The sequence below is a fragment of the Tupaia chinensis genome, unplaced genomic scaffold, assembly GCF_000334495.1.
Source record: "Tupaia chinensis unplaced genomic scaffold, TupChi_1.0 Scaffold000695_1, whole genome shotgun sequence".
NCBI classification, from domain to species: Eukaryota; Metazoa; Chordata; class Mammalia; order Scandentia; family Tupaiidae; genus Tupaia; species Tupaia belangeri.
The window spans coordinates 2,980,861-2,986,228 of record NW_006160218.1 but is presented as its reverse complement, the minus strand read 5'-3'; positions in this window follow the sequence as shown (position 1 = coordinate 2,986,228).

The following is a 5,368-nucleotide window of genomic DNA, read 5'->3' as shown; positions in this document are numbered from 1 at the left end:
TACACTCTCCCCCTCTCCCACTCTTCTTCCACTTTCATTTTTGCTGTATATTTTAAAGCACACCTTTTCCCCCATACTGCAAGCAGAATGTCTAAAATCTGATGCCCTCCATTCTTACTTCTTTTAAAGAATTATTCATTTAATTTTCTTTATCAATATTATTATTGTTTTTAAATTTGCTACAGATCACATGCACTCACCAGAGAAAGAGAGAGAGAGAGAGAGAGAAAGCTGCCAGGTTTGGGACTCGAACTGCAGTTGGCCATGTGGGAGTCCAGTGCCTTAACCACCATGCCACCTGCTGGCCCCAGATGTCCTATATTAATACTATGGCAAATCCTGGGTTAGTTTTTTATTTTGAAATAGCTATGAAAGGTCTTTAAAATGGGAGGATCTCCATAAAAGATTTCCATCAAAAATAACTTAGATGTAGGCCAGCCAGTGGCATGGTGGTTGGGGGGGCTGAATCCCACGTGGCCAACCGCACAGTTCAAATCCCTGAAGTAGGGCTTGGAAAACACTTTGGGCATGTGCCTGTGCATGTCCAAAGTCCGGAGAGAAGGGATTGTCGTGTGGCCCTTTACCTTGGGGTGTGCTTTCTCACTTTTCCTTCCTCTCTCTCCCTGTTTCCCTCCACTGAGCACAGATGCCCCCTGACAAAATCAAACAGAAAAAACAAGTAATTTTCAAAGCATGTTCACATGCATTTTTTTAATCCTTAAAATGCTCCCGTTTTGTAGGCAAGAGAAATCTCATCATTAAACTTGTTATAGATAATAACCTGAGGCACAGATATATGAAATGACTTATACACGAATTCCCTGAACTATGAAATGTCAGATTCATTATATTAACCCAGATTTCCTAAATTAGATACAAGATGTCTTCAAAAAGTTCATGGATAATTTATATCATGAAAGAACTCTACATGAGCTTCCAAACATTCTTGCACCAAAATGAAGTTGTACTTTACTCCTCCCCCCTTTTTTTCGCAAACACTACCCCTGTCTACCACAAGCCAACTGCCTGTGAAATAAAGCTGCTGCTCTTCTCTCTCCTTCTTCTCTTCTCCTTATCTTTTTTGCATGGTCAACAAAAAATGTTGACTGCCAAGAAAAGATGCCTCTCTTTCTTCTCGCACAGTATTTACCAACAGAAAGTGAAAAGTACTCTCCGCATCCTCTTTCATATCATTCGTTGTACGGGCCATTCATTGGGGGAATGAGATGGAGGACAGAATCCATAGTCAGACTTCCCAGTCTCTAGTCACATAAAGATTAGTATGCTTCAGGCTCAAAAGAATTTAAAAGCAAATGCTCATTGGGACCAGCAGTTAGCATAATGGCTATGTCGCTGGACTCCCATATAGTCGACCGCGGTTCGCGTCCTGGACCCAGTGGCTTAAACTCACACCGGGCGTGTGTGCATGCGTGCCCAAGATCCCAAGAGGAGAATGGAGGAGAAGGGATTGTGGTGTGGCCATCCCCCCTGGAGGGGGATTTCTCGCTTTCTATGTATCTGTCTCTCTCTCTGTCTAGTGAGCGCATGTGCCCTATAGCAAAAACCTCTCCAAAAAAAAAAAAAGAAAAAAAGCAAATGCTCATTGTCTTGCAGATGCTCATTCCTCACCAGGACACAGCCAGAGATGAGTTAGGTACCTCTGTGTGGACCTCCATTACTGTGGGCTGTAGGAAAGACGTACTCCAGGTCTCTGTAAGGAAGAATTGCTCCCTGGAGGCTGGTCCCATTTAGAGCAGTCCATCTTCATCTTCGGATGTGCTCTCAGGGCGTCCTGTGTTTCCCCACTCCTCTTTGCGTGGCACTTTAACAGCTCTAGGACTGTCTCGCCGACTGAGATGAAAGCGCTTTAGACTTCCCCGAACCTTGCTTAACCTTCAGTTCTGTGCACAGATGCTGGCACTGAGCAGGAAAAGAACGTTTGTTGAATGGACACGCAGGAGGCCAGATGGGTTAATGGAGACACAGGTGGTTGGCTGGGTAGTGGCTGAACGGCCAAGTTATACGAGGGATATGGGAATGGGAACATAAAAAATTACTTATTCAAAAACATTTCTAGCACTTGGTATGCACCATTGCTACTGTTTCAGACCCTAGGGTAGGGATCAGCAGGTGGCGTAATGGTTACATCACTGGACTCCCCCATAGTCTGACAGTCCCAGACCTGGCAGCTAGAAACATGCACTGGGCACGTGTGCATGCATGCCCAGAATCTCAAGAGGGGAATAAAGGAGAAGGGATTGCACTGTGGCCATCCCCCGGGAGGTGGTTTCTTGCTTTCTGTCTCGCTGATAAGCAAACACAGCCTATAGCAAAAACCTCTCTTGAAAAAAAAGAAAAAAAGACCCTAGAGTTTACAGCAGTGAAAAACAAACAAAAGTATAAAAATCGTTGCTTTCAGATGGCTTGTATTACAATGATGAAGGAAACAAGTGACTAACAGGATAAAATAAAAACATGTATATTAGCTGATTTTTAAAAATAACCGTAAGTGTATGATATGGTGACACAGATGGACACAAATAACGCAGGAAAGGGTACAGAGAGCATGGGAGGCCGCTGCGGGCTTAAACAGCACACTGCCCACTGTGTTTGCCTCCTGTGGCTATTGTTAACAAATTGCTACAGTGTTTTTTTTTTTTTAATCTCCATAGCCCCAGATTTCATGACCTAAATGATCTAAATCAGTTACAGGTGAAACTACGGATATGATCCACCTTGAGGAAAAATTTCTCGCCATCTCTGGGTTCGTGAAACTAGAAAAAAAATTCCCCAAATATAAATGCTTTGACAGACATTGAATAATAGTGACAGGAATTTTTTATTCAAAAATAGAAAAAAAAATGAAAGGTAGGGAGAAATTACAAGCCATTTCACAGCTCAACTAGACAAGCTGTGTTAGTGTACAGGCCTCAGAGTAATGCTCTGGGTCTCAAAATTAGGCTCTTTGGGCACATCCATAGCGGTTGGGCAGGTGACGTCACTTGTGCCCAGGATCAGACCTCCAGACCTGCAGCACCACCACCCTCAGGACAGCTCTTCCTCGCTCCTGAAGTAGCACATGTTCATTACTGAGTGGTCAGGTCAGTCCGGTTTCTGCCTCTAGAACCTTGGGACTCCAAAACCCTTCTCTCTTTTGCCTCATCGTTTGTATCTTTCAGTGAGGCTGGTACCCTATTTCCAGAAATGCTGTGGGCCTCAATCTCCATAGCCCCAGATTTCATGACCTAAATGATCTAAATCAGTTACAGGTGAAACTACGGATATGATCCACCTTGAGGAAAAATTTCTCGCCATCTCTGGGTTCGTGAAACTAGAAAAAAAATTCCCCAAATATAAATGCTTTGACAGACATTGAATAATAGTGACAGGAATTTTTTATTCAAAAATAGAAAAAAAAATGAAAGGTAGGGAGAAATTACAAGCCATTTCACAGCTCAACTAGACAAGCTGTGTTAGTGTACAGGCCTCAGAGTAATGCTCTGGGTCTCAAAATTAGGCTCTTTGGGCACATCCATAGCGGTTGGGCAGGTGACGTCACTTGTGCCCAGGATCAGACCTCCAGACCTGCAGCACCACCACCCTCAGGACAGCTCTTCCTCGCTCCTGAAGTAGCACATGTTCATTACTGAGTGGTCAGGTCAGTCCGGTTTCTGCCTCTAGAACCTTGGGACTCCAAAACCCTTCTCTCTTTTGCCTCATCGTTTGTATCTTTCAGTGAGGCTGGTACCCTATTTCCAGAAATGCTGTGGGCCTCCTCTGCATGTCACAGGGGTTTACACCATCAGACAAGGTGGTCCTCCCAAATCACTCCAGGAAAACCCCATCTCTATTGTGGACCTGTGCCGGCATAGTTGAGGGGTTCCATGAGTCCCTGGTGAATCCCTCAAATACCAGCAAAAGGTGTCCAATTTCTGTCCAGAGTATAATTTTCTAATACCAAATCTAAGAATTTAAACATTGTTTTGAATCACAGAAAGACTGAGAATCTCCCAAATTTTCCACTGCTCAATATTTTTGCTTAATATTTTCTTCTCCAAGGTATTCCTTTTCTCTCCTTACTGTAAGCAGCAAAATAGCAGATTACACTGTCAACATTTTGCTCAGCAATATCCCGAGCTAAATATCTGAGTTCATAATTATAAAATCCTTCTTTCTGTGAAAGGACACCATTAAGCAAAGTGTTCTGACTTCTATAACAAGGGTAGCCTTTCCTTCAGATTCTGGTAGCATATTCCTCATGTCCTTCTAAGCCCTCTCAAGATGATACCAAATTCTAGCAATGGAACTGCACATGTATCAGATGATAAAAGCTTTCTCTACTGTCTTTTCCCTCCTCCCAACCCCTCACTGGCTCTCTTTAACAGTTACATTTCTACTAACAATTGGTCCAGAATGGTCTGCTTTTCCTGCCATGCTTTTCAAAAAAGTGAGAACCAGCCTCTCGCTGACAGGGTCTGGAGTTGAAGGTAGTATTACAGAGAACGATTCTCTGATCTCAGCAATAAAGAAAAAAAAAGAAATGGAAATGTAAAATCTAAAAATGAAACAAAGGAATACAAAATAACATTTTAAAAACATATGAACTGATAAGCAACATAAAGTAGAACAGATTCTGAGTATCCTACCTTTTTTGGTAGAGATTTGTGGGTACTTTCTATAGGAAGTAATGAAGTCATGTTGCCAGTAGATTGGATATTTGGTAAATATTGTATCTTTCTCCAGAACCTCAGATCTACCATAATTTTTCTCCAGATTCTCTGTCTAGGATATTGAGAGATCATTTGAATTGGAGGGGAACGTGTGTTAGATTTAAAAGTAATTGGAAATGGATGAAGCGTTTGCAAGGGAAGGGTACAGTAGGGGAGATATCTTTGATATTTTTCCATGGGGGGGAAAAACATTTTTCCTTTGATAGTTTTCCATGGGGGAAAAAAAGAACTTAGGGAGATTTATTTGCTCAAAACTCATACTTTTTTACTTTGAATTGCCCATTCTTTCCATCAATTTCATTGCAGTCTGAAAAGTCTTGTGAATTAGAAGAACTCCAGTGACTGGGTGATTGAGAATGGGAAATTAAGAAAGGCATTGCAAACGGGCAGATGGAGGCCCCTAAAGCAATGAGAATAATTTGAATTTGTGCAGAGGGTGACAGGCAGCGCTGGAGGTTGGAGAAAGGGAAGAATGTGCGAAAACTGTGGGCAAGGAAGATTATTTTGACAGGCTGTGGTACTGCTTAGACACTTGATAGTGTAAAACAGTGTTTGAGGTTTTGAGAAATATTTTGCAACCATTGACTGGGGGATTTTTCTGATATTATGTAAATTGCTATATTCTAGGAATCAGACTC